Below are 16,351 nucleotides of genomic sequence, written 5' to 3'. Positions count from 1 at the left end.
GGGTGGGAAGGGGGGCAGGAGCAGGGAGGGGTGAAGGGTTTGGACAGGAGGGAGTACAGGAGCTGGCTAAGGTGAGAGGTAGGGTGCAGGAAGAGGCTGGGGGGGGTCTGGGTGATGCTGAGTGCAGGAGTGGGGTGGGGATGGGAGGCCTGGGCAATGGGGGGCACTTACCTGGTGCAGCTCTCCAGGGATGCACATGGCTGTGTCCCCCGCTGCTCCCAGACACCGCCTCCTGGTGCTCATATTGGCCGCAATTACAACCACACTGAGTGGTAGCTTGCCTGACTCTGGCCCACAAGGCTTGGGGCTCTCCCCCTCCTCCGCAGCTGGGAGCTGGCACTAGTGCTCCAGACCCACAGAGGGGTTGCGGATGCAGGGCTGGAGCATCACCACTGGCTCCCTGATGCTAGGGGGGCAAGCCCTGAGCCTCAGGGGTTGGATCCAACCCCCAGGCCTTATATTAGGGTGGGGAACCTAAGGGATGAAGAGTGGGGCTGTTCCCAGGTACCAGTTAACCATTAACCTATCTTAGATGCCGATCCCTCACTCTCCCAGTAGTCCTCTCACGTGCCAGCAATGCCCCTCCATGCGCATAGAACAAACTGGACTGTCTCTGTGCAGAGAATAAATGAACAAATCAGACATGAATGGTAACACACAAAAACAGGAGGGGGGAGCATTTTAATCTCCCTGGACATACAGTTACTGACTTGCGAATTGCCATTCTTAGGCAAAAAAAGTAAAAAACAGACTGCAACTTGAACCTGCTGACCTGGAATTCAGTTGCAAACTTGATGCCATCAAAAAGGGTCTGAATAAAGACATGGCATGGCTCTCTCATTACAAGTAAGTTCCCCTTCTGGTACTTTCACCTTCTCATCACTGTTGGAGGTAAACTACAACCACCCTGAGATAATTAGCACTAATGTTGCACTCCCATAGAAATTCCCATCTCTGTATCCCTGCCTTTGTTTTGCTTCACGTATCTGAGGAAGTGAGTTTTATCTCACAAAAGATTACGCCTTAACCACCTGCATTCTGCTACAAAGACCTTTTACATCTGCACTTGAAAGGGAATCCTCTGAACTGTCATTCATGTTAAAATTCGACACTCTCCGGGAAGGAATGAACAAATATGCAAACTATCTTACCCATTACCAAGATAGCTTCCCCAATTATCACCTCTAATACCATTAGCTCACAGACGTCCCACTCTCCCCACCTCTAATATCATCAATTCACAGACACTTACCTTCCTTCCTCCCCCCCCCCCCCCCCCCCCGCATCTCCCTCCTGTTCTGAAATGTGATTTGTCCTTTTCATATGTGTTCATTTTTTTAAATTGTATCCTTTGGTATATATGGTTGTGACTATTTTCTTCCACTATTTGATCTGAGGAAGTGGGTCTGTCCCACGAAAGCTCATCATCTAATAAACCATCTTGTTAGTCTTTAAAGTGCTACATTGTCCTGCATTTTGCTTCAGCTACCCCAGACTAACACGGCTACATTTCTATCACTGCCCTAATAGTGTCAGTCTTTAAGGTGCCACTGGATTCCATGTTGTTTTTGCTGAAACAGACTAACCTGGCTACCCCACTGAAACCTGTGAGAAAGAGAAGTATATTACTCTCACTTTGCAAGATGGGAGTGTTGGGATTTTCAAAAGGAACCTGACTCTTGAAAATCCCACTTGAAGAAACTGAGGCATGATGAACTCCAGTCAGTTACCCAAGTAAAGGTCTATGACAGACCCAGGAAAGAAGGCAGGTCTCCTGCCTCCCAAATCTGAACCTGAAGGCCACCCTTCTTCCCAAGGGCTGCATTTGAAAAAATCTTTATCCAGTTGCCCATCATCTGGGAAAGTCGTAATACATTCAGGGCTCTGCCATTTGCAGAGCACACCTGAGATCCTTGTTTGCGCCACTGCCAAAAAAAAATGGACAAAATAATTTCATGTAGACAAGGCCAAGGAGACGAGAAGAACATCACAGATTGCACTATTTTAGGTGGAGGGCTTATTCCAGTTTCACTGGCTCAGGGAAGGTTTTTAGCATGTTGTGTCATCTGCCCCCCCAGCCTACATCAGCAAAGTTGCTCAGTCCAAAAGTGATCAGTAACCCAATCTCGGAGTGGACGGCAGAAGTGATCACATTCTGGTGTCCAACAGAGAACCGGTGGAAAAACATTTCCAAAAATAACAGAAGTTTGTATCTTTTTATTACTCTCGTATTTTTCAAAGCAAAGCTAGTTGCTTTAACAGATTTTCAAACAACCTTCAAGCCAAGATTTTGTTCAAGCCTCACAGCTGGGATTGTTCCTGTTCATGGCACACTGCAGTTACCTACCACTGCCACCCCTTTCCTGGAATCCTAGAAATGTTGGAAATCTCCTGGAAGAGACCCTTCCCCACACACATGCCCGACAACTCTCTACAAACAACAACTTGGCTCAAATGAAAGCTTCCAAAAGTCCAATAGCACCCACTTCCATTTAAATTCAGCTACTTCTGGGGTGGAACACAGCAACTATCTGCCAGCATTCAACGGCGCAACATGACAGTTTAGGATGAGAAGTGGCAAAGAATGCTATGCCCAACTGTAATCTTGTCTGCAATGAAATTTTGCTTCAGTTCTAGCAATCAATAGCCATCCGCTGCTGTAGTTACTCCAGGACAAAATCCCAAGATTGATTAGAAATTGCCTTGCCTGCATTTGCACTGCTGTAGCTGCATCAGTGATTGGCTTTTGATGGCTAGAATCAGGACCAATTCCCACTGTAGACAAGGCTTAAAATTCCAGGGGGGCTGGGGAGTTAAGTTCAGCAGAACATGATCAGCCCAGACTGGAATCAGGTAAAGATAACTACATCAGAGAATCTGTTGAGAGCACAAGGAATAAGTAAGCATGAGAATGGACTGGACGAGGGTGACTCAAATGCAGATGGGTTACTGAGCCAGCGTCTTGGGACCTCCCTTAGGTAACCACCCTGGGAATGGATTTTAAAATGTGCAGCAATTTCATAGTTCCTGGACATTCCAGCACCAGTATTCACAGAAAGCTGTGCGCCTGTGTAGTTGCTCAGGAGAGATTTAAATACTAACTGGCTGAGTAGCAGAGTACCCACAGCTAGGCTGTGTTTCTACTGTTGGTGCACAATCGCACATGTCCTGATGCACATACAAATTATTCTGTACATGGATGGAAAAACCTGAACATGCATGGAGAAGATTAGAGGGACTCTCTAAGCCAGAGGTGGACAAACACCAGCCTGTGGGCCTCATCTGGCCCACCAGGGTTAGCTCCACCACCGCTATTTTTACCTGTTGTGGGAAGCAGCATCCCAGTCCGTGCTGCTGCCATAGGTCACAAATGGCAATCCGCAGCCAGCGGGAGCTGTGATTGCCACCACCTGAGGCTGTGCAGGGGCTAAGCCTCATGAACCACCTGCCTCTGTGGTATTGCCCACCCCTCTAAGCAGAAAGCATTTGTGCTGCAGCAGTTTAAAAGAAACAACCGGGAAGAGAGGATTGTTAGTGACACTGTTTTGTTCGGAGACAGGATGGTCTGGGGCCCTGGATCTCTCCTCCTAATTCACACAGGAAAAAGACAGAGTAGCCTTGAAGGAGACAGGCATTTTTGCAGGCAGAAGCAGCCCTTTGGAGAAAGAGGGTAGCCTGGTCTCTGCGTGATGTCATATTATGGGAAGTAACATGAAGGTTGAGCTCAAGTTGGGTCACTGTGTTTATGAAACCGGATTTGGCCTCATTTTTAACTGCAGAGAATTTTATCTGGCGCTTTGCACTATTGTCAATACAAACAAAACAAGGTGGAAGTCTCCTCCCTGTGAGCAGCATGTGGGCAGCCTAGCTCTGGCTGCTTTCCGAGGGAGGCCGACTCTGCTTCGCTCGGGACTTGGCTGCAGCCCTGGAAGATGAAGGCTCCCCATTTTATTGGCACTGGCTGGAAAGGAAGGAACCCTTACAGGGACTCAGATTCTATATGCCTTTGCTTTTATAAGAATTTGCTCTGAAAACCCATTTCCCCAGGTCTCTGTTCAGTTTGGTGTCAGATTCCTGCAAGAGAGGCCGGAGAGTCACAAACATCTTTTAGCAGCATGCCTTTCTGCTTCAGCCTGGAAACCAACAACAAAATGAATTCCCAAAGGCCTCTGGCCCAGCAGCTTCAGCCAGACTGCAGCTTTATCCCGAGCAAAGCACCTGGGAGATGGATGATGGCAGGGTCCCCTACATCAAAGTTACTTCTTACACCTCCTAACTCAGGCAAAGCTCCTAGGGAAGCCAGCAGGATCTTTGCTCCATAATAACAATCTCGAATTCCTATAGAGCACGTTCCATCAGTCGCTCTCAAATCAGGTTACAAAGTGCCATTACCCTGCCCCCCTTTTATAGGTGGGGAAACAGACTCAGAGAGATGAAATTGACTCACCCCAGGTCATCCAACAGAACTGTAGCAGAGCCAGAAATAAAACCCTATCTCCTGAGTTGGACTCATGCCCTAGCCACTAGACCACACTGCTTAGAATTCAGAATCCATTCCCCAAAGTGGCAGGTTTCACTAACACGTATTAAAAAATGTTACAGTGATGCCAGCAGGAGAGAAAGCAGCTGGCTGCAGTGTGAGAGAGACTTCACCACACCTGCCTAGAAGCAAACATTGACTCCAATCCCTTTTGAAAATCATGAACATTCCTCACTGGGGTCGCCAACCCTCCAGGATTGTCCTGGAGCCACCAAGAATTAAAGATCCATCTTTAATTAAAGATTAAGCCATTTGATGAAACCTCCAGAAATTCATCAAACACAAACTGGCAACCCTCTGGGGTCCTCCTGATCCTGTAACTGGATCCTAAGGCTTGGTACAGGGGTCTACTCTAGCAGATCCAAATCCGGGTTGTGAAAAACAGCCTTGGGCTCTCAAGACAAGATTTCCCGGGAGCAGTTTCTGATCCCTACCATGTGTAGAGTTGCATTAGCTTCAATCGTGGAGTCACTCCACTGAGATCCCATCCCAGTGACATTTTGGGGTTTGGTTTGTTAGACTCTCCCATTCATATGTACACATCTGATTCTTTTTTGTGCCATTTGTTAGCTTTATACTTAGAGTTACCAGCTGGTTTCAAAAAAATACCAGACACACTTGATCTCAGTTGGTGGGAGGGAGGGGAGATCGGCTGGGAGGGGAGCAGGGCTGGCTGGGGGCGATGGGGAGGGGAGGGGGAAACCGGCCGGTGGGGAGCGGAGCTGGCTGGGAGGGGGTCGGGAGGGGCGGGGCTGGCCAGGAGGAGATTGGGGGGAGGAGACCAGCTAGCAGGAATCAAGGCTGGTCGGGAGAGGGTTGGGGGGAGCAGGCCTGGCTGGGAGGGAACCGGCCAGCGGGGAGCGGAGCTGTCCAGGAGGAGACGACGGGGAGGGGAAACCAACCAGCGGGGAGCGGGGCTGGCCCAGGTGCACGCAGATCCCAGGCATCCTGCCTGTCCTGCACACAGTCCTGGCAGGATGCACAGGTGAGTCCGACCCCAGGGATTCCGTCCCTGCCCGGCCCTGCTCCCTCTCCTCTCTACTATGTAGCTGCGTACTGCCTGGCTGGAAGATGTGCTCACGCAGTGTGAACGTGTCTACCAGCCAGGCAATTCGCAACTATGTACTGATACTCATGTTCAGGGCTCACCAAGTGGCGGTGAGCCTCGCTCACCAGCCGTGCGGTTCTGCGCTCTGCGCATGCGCAGATCACTCTGCACCGGCTCTTCCGGGTTGTAATCTGCGAGTAGATTACATTATTTGTCGAGCCCTGCTCAGGATAATAATAAAACTTACTTAATTAGAAAATACTGGACATTTATATTTTTTCAATTTGTTTCCCGGACAGAAAACTCAAATACCAGACTATCCGGTTCAAAACTGGACACCTGGCAACCCTATTTATACTCCTCCTAGAAACTACACTAGCATTTAGCCCTTTAGTTTCCCTTTAAAAACAAACATTATTAAAACAGACCAAGACATTTTCCTTTCTTTTAATTTTTTTTCCTTTTTGTGCTACGACAGAACTCTGACTTTTCCCCTGACAAACACTCAGCCTTACTTAGAACTAGGCCCTGGACGTCTGGAGAGTAGGAAGTCTGCCAGTTGCATATACAGAACTGTTCTATATTCAAAACATTTAAATGTCTTTTAAATGAGTTTAAAGGGCAACAAACTGATGATTACTCAGCCCTCCCAGCTCAGTATCTCAATTTGACCATTTAAGCACCAACTGAACTACAGCTCCACGCGGTTTTTTTTTAAATAAAAGATAGAGAAGGCAGCCAGTGCTCAGACAGGATTCCAGCCACAGACAGTTGATCCAAATGCACAGACTTGCACATATAATCTGATTTGTTCCAAGTGTTCTCTGTTGCGTGCACTGGACTTGTGTACATTAAGGTGTGCAACAAGCACAGGCATGTCTGTGCCATGGTGCAAATGAAAGGGCAGAAGCAGATTGTCACCCACTCTCTGAGCATTTAGTCTAGTGAGAACAACATTCTTCTAATGCTTGAAATATGCAGGGCTTGGCAAAACATTTGATCTTCGTATATCCAGCTAAATGATGCCCCTGCTCTCTGTTGTTACAAGCGCCGCTGGCTCCATGTGTCCACAAAAGAGGAATAAATCACTGTAACATAAAACTTAAAAGAAACAAAAACAAGAATAGGAACCACATCATTCATTTCTGCTCCTGATACGTTTTTTTAGACCCAACATGAAATTCAGAGAAGCACTCACTTTCCACCCAACACACTTCCTCCTCTGGTCTGCAAGCAGATTGTTAAATGTTCTAATCAATACAAAAATAAAACAATAATGCTGTCAATAGACTACATTTACCCTGCAACATCCCAAAGCTGTTTGCAAGCTCATATACAAACCAAAATGCAGGACAATGTAGCACTTTAAAGACTAACAAGATGGTTTATTAGATGATGAGCTTTCGTGGGCCAGACCCACTTCCTCAGATCAAATAGTGGAAGAAAGTAGTCACAACCATATATACCAAAGGATACAATTAAAAAAAATGAACAAATATGAAAAGGACAAATCACATTGCAGAACAGAAGGGGGATGCGGGGGGGTGGGAAGGGGGAGGAAGGAAGGTAAGTGTCTGAATTGCTGATATTAAAGGTAGGGAGAGTGGGATGTTTGTGAGTTAATGGTATTACAGGTGATAATTGGGGAAACTGTCTTGGTAATGGGTGAGAAAGTTCAAAGTCTTGTTAAGTCCTTGTTGGCAAGTGTCGAATTTTAACATGAATGACAGTTCAGAGGATTCCCTTTCAAGTGCAGATGTAAAAGGTCTTTGTAGCAGAATGCAGGTGGCTAAGTCATTTAGAGAGTGTCCTTCCTGGTTAAAGTGGCAAGAAACTGTTTTCTCTTTGTGATCTTGTCTGATATCTGTTTTGTGGGCATTAATCCTTTGGCGAAGTGTCTGAGATGTTTGTCCAATGTACATAGCAGACGGATACATATACAAACCATAGCTACAAATCTCCTCACCCACCACTGACAATATACAGCCACCTCAGGTGTGAACTGAGGTCAACTTGCTAAACTCAAGGCTGCAGCAAGAAGCCTTTTGAAGTTTATTACGCTCATTTCAAACCAGTCAAATACAGTTTAACATCAAATAGAAAGTATCTGGCAACAGCATGGGAGCATTTTTAAAAGAGGGGGTGCTGAGCCCTCTTACCCCTGCCAATCTCCACCCACAGCTGAGGCCCCCAGCACAGGGGTTGAACTGGGACCGTAGCACCTGGGGCTGGCAGCAGAGTCCATGGTGTGCAGGGTGGCAGTCAGGAACTCAGCATGCAGAGTCACCAGCTGGGAACCCGGGTGGGAGGCCAGAAGTCTGGGGTGGGGCAGCATGCCCTGCACTCCTAGTTCCCACACCTACGGCATCTGGATTGATGCATTTTACAATTGTAACAACTTCTCAGAACCCCAATTTCTTTCTTTTATCTCCATTGTTGACATCTTTAAACTGCAGAGACCAACGTGGCCCTGTCTCTTGAGGAAGTTGGGTTAATTTAGTTCACATTTGCAGAAGGCTTTAAGTGCCTCAGCTGGGTGGGGCTAAGTGACTGCATCATCCCGGAATCTGACTCTGCAGTAGCTGCACTGAGATGGGAGAACTCTCCCTTAGCTTTTCTTCACACCTGCAGGGAAAATGAACCTGGAGCATGTTGGTACATTTCCCAGGGAGACCAACTCCAAGCAGCACCCAGCTTCTCTGCATGCCAGCTCCAAGTTGGGCACAGATAGCTGACACAGAACAACTCATTGCAGAAACTAGAGCTAGCAAAACAATACAAAGGGTTCAATGTGTCAAGCTGGCAGGTCCAGGGCTACTGTGGCATTTGTAGCTTGAGAGGGTTTGACCACTGGCTGGGTATTGGGGAAAAATGCTTGTGAACCCTGAAAGTTAATTATCTGGGGGGAAATGATTATTTAGAGAACTGTCACTGGGGTCACCAAGACCATGATGTCAGGAAGGACTGAACCCAGAGCATTCATGAGCATGGATAAAAGTCACTCCTAGCCAGCACAAGCCTCCAAAACCTTACTTGCGTGCTATGGAATCCAGCCTATTAATACATCATCATAATCCTCCTCACTCCATCACTGGGCCCAGTGGAGACACCATTAGAGATGGATTTATGCTGGCCAGCCAAGGGGACACAGTTAAGGTTGCTGGATGTAAGTGAAAAGTCCAAACATAGCCGTTCAGTGAAAAGAGCAACAGATAGCTATGAGCAGGTCTGATCCTCACTGGGTCTGCTAAAGGAAACCCTCAATGCATGCACTCGACCAGGGCATTACAATTATTTATCCAAAACGCATTTTGGAAGTGAGCTGTATGTTATCCATAACCCCAGTTTCAAACATGTTAGTCATGCACTCAGGAAGCAGAGCCATACCCCATAATTCAGTGGGCCAGTCACGCATCAAGCGCATCATGATTTGTCAGAAAACAATTTCACAGCGCTGGAAGCTGTTTTCATGAACTACCTGGCAAAGTATGAATAAGAAAGTCTGGAGCAAATTGTAAATGGCTTGCAAAGAGAAAAAAGCACATTCAGCCTGATGCTGTATCTTTGAAGCCAGTGGGAGGTTTGCCATGTATTTCAATAGGAGCAGGATTGCTATTCAACAGCAAATAATTCAACCAGCTCCTACAATAACCACTTCATGTTGCTCCCAGACTTGAAGCTGGAGTTGGAATCAAGTATCCCCGGGAAGAAGAGTGTTCGTTCCTGCCATTCTAATGGGGTTCTGGGTGGTCTAAAGGTCTTATAAAGCCTTTTATGGTCCTCTGTTTTGTGGTGACAGGACAAGAGATGAATCCACTCTTGCCAGACTCCTGCTTTGTCTCTACAACAAAACAAAGAGGATGCTGCAGTTGGTATCTTAGCTGAGGATCTACCATCAATTTAGCATTTAGAAGTCTTAGCCAGGGCTGACATGAGTCCTTGCCAGACCCCAGGGGGCCGTGACTCTGGGCCCCAGAAGGGGCGGGGCCTCAGGAGCAAGGGGTGAGGTTGGGGGCTAGCCTCCCCCAGACAGCCCTTCAGCACTGCTCAGGCCAGAGGGCACGCACTGTCGGAGCTCCGGTGGCTATTTAAAGGGCACAGTGCTCCAACTGAGATCGCTGTATTGGGGGTGGGAGCCCCCAGCCCAGGCCCACTGTCAAGGAGGGGCAAAGGGACCAGCAATTCTAAAGGATCTATGGCTCCTGGCTGCTGCTGATCATTGCCACTACTGCCTGGAGCCCCAAGTCCTTTAAATTGCCAATAGAGCATCATGCAGCACATCCTGGGCAGCTCTAAGAGCTAGGGGAGGACTTGTGCAGCATGCTCTGGGCAAGCCTGAGGGCTGGCTACCTTGGCCCTACCCCTTCTGGGAACGTGGAGAGCCAGGAGGACAGGGGAGCTGGGCCCCTGGGCTCCCCAACCCTCCTTGCCCAGGGGCCCGGCTCCCCTGTCCTGGCCCTTGTAAATTGCCATGCCCCATTTGCCCTCCCCCTCAGTCTCAGCTGTGATTTTCTAAGTTTACCTTTATTGCAAGAAGAAAACCTTCTGGGCCATAATGTTGCATTAATGCCTCATTGTTAGATGTTTTTTGCATGACATTCCCATAGGAGTTACTTTGGAGGAAGATGGGGGAGGAGGACTCCCCACATTTCTTGGTCTTTATCCCCTGAGGAGGTGGCTTAGGGGAAAGGGTGGAGTGCAGGTGGAATGGAGGCAGAGAAGGGGTGGAGCATGGGGGGGGGGGGTTGTTCTAGGCCCCGCATCCCATCAGGGATGGCCCTGCTGGGCACAGCCAGTAGGAGGGGGCGCTGGAGCTAGCGCTACCCCATATGCAGCACCTAGGGGACCATGGAATTTGGTGCCCAAAATTTTGTGGTGCTCTTTATGGCTGCATATTTTGCATATATTGGTAGAGATAGTCATGATGTGGGGTGGGGGTGGCCAGAGTGTGGGCGGGGCCACACCTTAGAGTTTGGGAAGGCATTGCCTTCTCCTGCCTCTGATTCCCTCCACCCATGCTGATCAGAGAAGAAATACAGACGTTCTGGTAGTGGTGCACAGCTGACTGGGAAACTTCACTCAGTAGTTATCAAAGATACACAGTCCAACTGGAAGGGCATACGATTGGGGTGCCACGAGAGGTCTAGTTCCATTCAGTATCTTCATAAATTATTTGAATAGTGGCATAGCGAGGACAGTGTTAAAGCTGCAGACATAGCAAGCTAGGGGAGGGTACAAACACTTTGCAGCATAGGATTCAAGTCACCTTGAGAAACTGAAGAAACTGTCTGAAATAAAATAGGATAAAAATAACTAAGTACAAATGCAAAATGTTGTGTTCAGGAAGGAATAATCGATGGCACACGCACAAAGTGGGAAGTTCTGCCTACGAAGCAGTACAGCAGAAAAGGATGGGAGGGTTAATGCTGATCATATATTAAACAAGAGTCAACTATGTAACAGAGTTGCAAAAATAGCAAACCTCATTCCAGGATGTATTAGCAGACAAACAAAAGAGGTAATTCTTCCACTCTACTCTGCACTGAAGTAATGTGTCCAGTTCTGGAAATCACTTTTTGGGAAAGATGTGGTCAAATTGGAGAAAAATCCAGAGGAGAGCAACACACATGATTAAAGGTCTAGAAAACAGGATCTGCAAGGACAGATTGAAACAGCTGGGTTTGTTTAGTCTGGAGACTAGAAGACTGAAGAGGGACATGATAACAGGCTTCAAGTACCTAAAAGTTTGTTGTTTTTTTGTTTAAAAAAGAGGGTGATAGATTGTTCTCCTTAACAACTGAAGACAAGACAAGAAGCAAAGAAGAATGGATTTGAATTGCAGCCAGGGAGGTTTAGGTTGGACATTAGGAAAAACTCACTGTCAGAGTAATTAAGCTCCGGAACAAACAGCTGGGTTATTGGGGAATCTCTGCGTCTGGGGGGTTTTAAGACTAGGTTAGATAAACAGCTGCTGGGGGAGGGGAGAAGTTTACTAGATATGGGGTTCTTAATCTTTTACCTTCTGAGCACCCCACGCTCCCCTGACATGTTGCCCAGCTGTGCCACAAGAACTGTTTCACTGCATAGAAAAGCCAGCGGTGCAGTGAGGGAGTAGCAAGGTGGACAAGTGCCCGGGGTTCCACGCTACAGGGTGGCACCACAAAGCTATTACTTAGGGTTCCTCTTCAACCCCTAGTGGTGGGGCTTGGAGCCCCTGGCTGCAATCCTATGCAGCAGGGCTCTGGCTTTCTGCCCTGGGCCCTACAAAGTCTGATGCCAGTCATTCTTGGCAGCCCCCCTGAAACCTGCTGGTGGCCCCATTGGAGGCCATAAGCCCCCAGTGGAACATTCATGCTGTGGCTCCTGGCAAGAAAATGGAATTTCTACTGAGCCTAATGGATTTAGGTGCCTAATTTAATGAAAGTGGGCAACTAAGGCTTCTTTGAAAAAACCCAGCCTATGCTCCCTGTTAAGGGCCTTCTCATCTAGCTCTGGTTTCTACAGGATTCTGTTATTCGTTCGGTGTAAGTGACTCCAAGTCCAGTGATTTTCATCCTGGAGTCCCTGCACCCTAGGGGTGCGCAGACTCTGCCTAAGAGTCCCAAGGGAGTCCGCACACACATTTGGCATTTTTTAGGTGCCCACAAATGAAAAGCACGAGAGCCCCTTCTTTCATTGATGTTCACAGAAGATGGAAACGTGTGAACTGAAAGGAGGATTTGGCCCATCATCCAACTGCTCAAGGAGTATTAAGCTTAAAATAACAAGCTTCAATAAATTGTACATCACAAAAGCACTGATCCCAAAGTCAAATACAGACACAGGCCCAGGCTCTGCCCCTATAGATTGGGAGTTGCTTCAGATTTACACTGGGTCTCAATGAGACGGATTTTGGCCATTTGGGTAGGGGAAACAGAATTAGGGCCTGATCTTAGACCCATTAGAACCAACGGAGGGAGTCCTATTTATTCAGGGGGCATTTAATCCAGGCCTCTACTGCACAGAGTCAATGGTACAAGGGAGGGGGGAGAAAACTCAGGTTTCCAAGTGTGACACATAAAGAGAGGGAGCCAGGGTGTCCGAGGAGCATGGGAAGTTATCCCCAGCAATATGGGCTTACATGGGCAATTACCTTTATCTGAGACAGTTACTAGCCACTGTTCCTTTCATTGAAGGATTTAATTAACATTTGCTGAACATGACAAGCCATAACTATGTAACAGGGTTTGGGGAGAGGAAGGGAAGGAGAACTGTGCCAGGCAGAAATGAAAAAAAGCCTCCCTCCCATTAGAGCAGGAATCAGTAGGCAGGAATAGGAGCCCACCACCAGGAATCAGAGCCAGGTTACCTGGAACAAGCAGCTAGTGGCCAGGAACAAAGACTTTGCAGAGCACCCACTGCTCCAGTCACTGGGTGTAACTGTAAGCTGATCTGTGGACTCTTCCTACCAATCAGGCCAGGTATCCAATCACAAAGCCCACTACAGGCCAGCTGTGCTGGTTAGTTTGCTGGGAGATCATCTGCATTTCCTGGTTGCTGATACAGAGTCCCAGCTCTTTGGGGGTCACTACTCACCTTATATTTAACCGTACAATTTTCATGGGTAGTTGAGTTTTCCTGTTTCCTCAGGGTTCAGTTTCTTACCAATTGCTGCCTCCTCAGGATGGTGCCAGGAGGCACCCAGCTGGGAATCAAGGTCGCCAAGTGTGAAACCCTCTGGCTTTTCATTCTTTCTGTGATAAGAGGGTTATTAAGCAGTGCTGAGGCTCAGAAGTGCTGGATTAGGTGGTTGCATTATCCTGAATTAATATTGACTGTGGAAAAGAAGCTTGAAACAAGAGGTTTGTTTCTTGATGGCCTGGCTGATAAAATAACCCATTCATTTAGGCATAAGCTTTTGTGGGCTGGGAAGGAGCTTATGCTCAAGTAAATTTGTTAGTCTTTAAGGTGCCCGGGGCCTCATTGTTTTGGCTGATAAAAGTCTCCTTCTCAGACAGGTGGCCGCGTCACTCTGTATCTGCATCTCTTTGTTAAGGTTACGAGGGCCTTACCTCCCAGTCATCTATAATAACTCTATGGCTACGTCTACATTGGCATGATCTTGTGCAAGAACTCTTCCAGAAGAGAGCGTCTACATTGGCATGTGCCTTTGCGCAAGAGATGTGCTTTTGCGCAAGAGCATCCTTGCCAGTGTAGACGCTCTCTTGCACAAGAAAGCTCTGATGGCCATTTTAACCATAGGGCTTTCTTGTGCAAGAAATTCATGTTGCCTGGCTACACTGGCCTCTTGCGCAAGAACAGTTGCACAAGAGGGCTTCTTCCTGAGCAGGAGCGTCATAGTTCTTGTGCAAGAAGCCCTGATTTCATACATTAGAACGTCAGTGTTCTTGCACCAAAACTCGAGGCCAGTGTAGATAGGCAGCAAGTTTTGGCACAAAAGCGGCTGCTTTTGCGCAAGATCATGCCAATGTAGACACAGCCTATGGGAAATATATTCTCTAGGAATCAGCACAGAGAGCAGCTGCCATGAAAACAGTGAGGCCCAGAGAAACAAGCGCAGTAGATAGAAAATCCCTTGCCTTTTGGCCTTCCCCTGCTTTGAAGTGGGAAGTGAGAGCCCAGACCTAGAGACAATTCCACTTCACAGACTTACCCCGACTGTGAGTTAGTCCCTGCAATACACACTTGAGAACCAGTTCTTTGAAGTGGAAACAGGGCCCCAAAGACATGGGAAGTCTGGGGGCACAAAGCTTCCCGTGTGAATTAGTATGATCTCTCACATTTCAACTTCCAAGAACAAAATAAATAAAACATTAACTGCATCTGAAAACACAGAGGCTACGTCTACACTGGCATGATCTTGCGCAAAAACTCTTTAGTGCAAGAGTTCTTGCGTTAAAGTAATTGTGCAAGAGAACATCTACACTGGCATGTGCTTTTGCACAAGAGCATCCATGCCAGTGTAGACGCTCTCTTGCGCAAGAAAGCTCTGATGACCATTTTAACCATAGGGCTTTCTTGTGCAAGAAATTCATGTTGCCTGTCTACACTGGCCTCTTGTGCAAAAACAGTTGCGCAAAAGGGCTTATTCCTGAGTGGGAGCATCATAGTTCTTGCTCAAGAAGCCCTGATTTCATACAGTAGAACGTCAGTTTACTTGCGCAATAACACATGGCCAGTGTAGACAGGCAGCAGTGTAAACAGGCAACTGCTTTTGCGGAAAAACTTGCCAGCTGTCTACACTGTCCGCTTGAATTTCTGCAAGAACGCTGACGATCTCATGTAAGATTGTCAGTGTTCCTGCGGAAATAATATGCTGCTCCCGTTCGGGCAAAAGCCCTTTTGTGCAAATGCTTTTGCGCAAGAGGGCCAGTGTAGACAACGCGGTATTGTTTTGCGCAAAAAAGCCCCAATTGCGAAAATGGCGATTGGGGCTTTCTTGCACAAAACCGCGTCTAGATTGTTTTTGCGGAAAAGTGTCCGTGCCAATCTAGATGCTCTTTTCTGCAAATGCTTTTAATGGAAATTTTCCGTTAAAAGCATTTGCGGAAAATCATGCCAGTCTATATATAGCCCTATGGCAATGTCTACACTGGCAGGTTCTTGCGCAAGAATGGCCATTCTTCCACAGTGTCTGCACTGCCCGCCTGCTCTTGCACAAGAAGATTTACAGTACGGCGTCGGAAGAGAGGGCTTCTTGCGCAGGAGCTATGCTCTTTTCTAACAGGTGTAAGCCCTCTTGTGCAGGAGCTCTTGCGCAAGAGGGCAGTGTGGACACAGATCACAGGTTTCTTGTGCAAGAAAGCCCTATGGCTAAAATGACCATCAGAGCTTTCTTGCACAAGAGAGCGTCCACACTGCCATGGATGCTCTTGCGCAAAAGCACATGGCCATGTGGACAAGTTCTTGTGCAGGAGTGCTTGTGTAGAAACTCTTGCGCAAGAACCCGCCAGTGTAGACATAGCCCTGGTGTCCTGTTCTCGAGTCTATTGTTAAAACCAGACTTTCCAGGTGAGGGCAGATACTTTAAGGAGTAGACCTTGTCATAGACCCCTTTGAAAATCCCCCTTCCTAGAAAAAAAACAAACAGAACCAACCAACCAACACAACACTCCCCAAAGCCCAGCTCTTCTAAGCAGTGGATCTCAAAGCACTTTCTCATGAGATGAATTCAAGGTTGGTCTGTTCTCTGAAGCCTTGTTTCAGAGGGGTGGCCGTGTAAGTCTGTTTCAGCAAAAACAGGAAGGCTGGTGGTACCTTAAAATAAGTTTATTGGGAGCAATATGCAGTGCTGTGACTGCTCATTTTTAGTGTTACATGGCTACCCCTCTGAAATGTTATCGTGAGCTACAGCTCACTTCCTCAGATGCTTGAAAGAAAGGGAGGGATATAGCGATGGGAGTGTAACGTCAGTGCTGAGTCACTCAGGGTGAATATGGTTCATCTCCAGCCATGATGAGAAGGTGAGTACCTGAAGGGGAAATGACTCCTTGTAAAGAGAGCCTTGCCATAGAATAAGCTTTAAGAAATTTCCCTTTTAGGTACTCTCACCACCTTATCATGGCTGGAAGTGAGCCACGTCCACCTTGCTTTTACACTCCCATCTCTCTATCCCAGCCGTTCTTCCATTTCAAGCGTCTGAGAAGAAGTGAGCTATATCTCACAATTAGCTCACCCTTATCATTTGTAAGTCTTTAAAGGTGCCACTGGACTCCTTGTTGTTTTCTCTGAAATCATTTACCCAGGTTTAGGCTAGTCTAAGT

The 16,351-nt window shown here is 47.4% G+C and overlaps 1 protein-coding gene across 1 annotated transcript in view; it reads right to left on the bottom strand.

Moving 5' to 3' along the window:
• Positions 1-12,976, bottom strand: part of LPAR2 (lysophosphatidic acid receptor 2) — a 63,361-nt gene extending 50,385 nt beyond the window's left edge. The window contains exon 1 of the mRNA XM_075902470.1: positions 12,937-12,976. The gene's annotated coding sequence lies outside the window, so the exon portion shown is untranslated. The remainder of the gene's footprint in view (positions 1-12,936) is intronic.
• Between the last annotated feature and the right edge of the window lie 3,375 nt (positions 12,977-16,351).

The sequence above is a fragment of the Pelodiscus sinensis genome, chromosome 19, assembly GCF_049634645.1.
Source record: "Pelodiscus sinensis isolate JC-2024 chromosome 19, ASM4963464v1, whole genome shotgun sequence".
NCBI lineage: Eukaryota > Metazoa > Chordata > Testudines > Trionychidae > Pelodiscus > Pelodiscus sinensis.
Note: the sequence above shows the minus strand (reverse complement) of the source record. Positions and strands in the feature narration are given on the sequence as shown.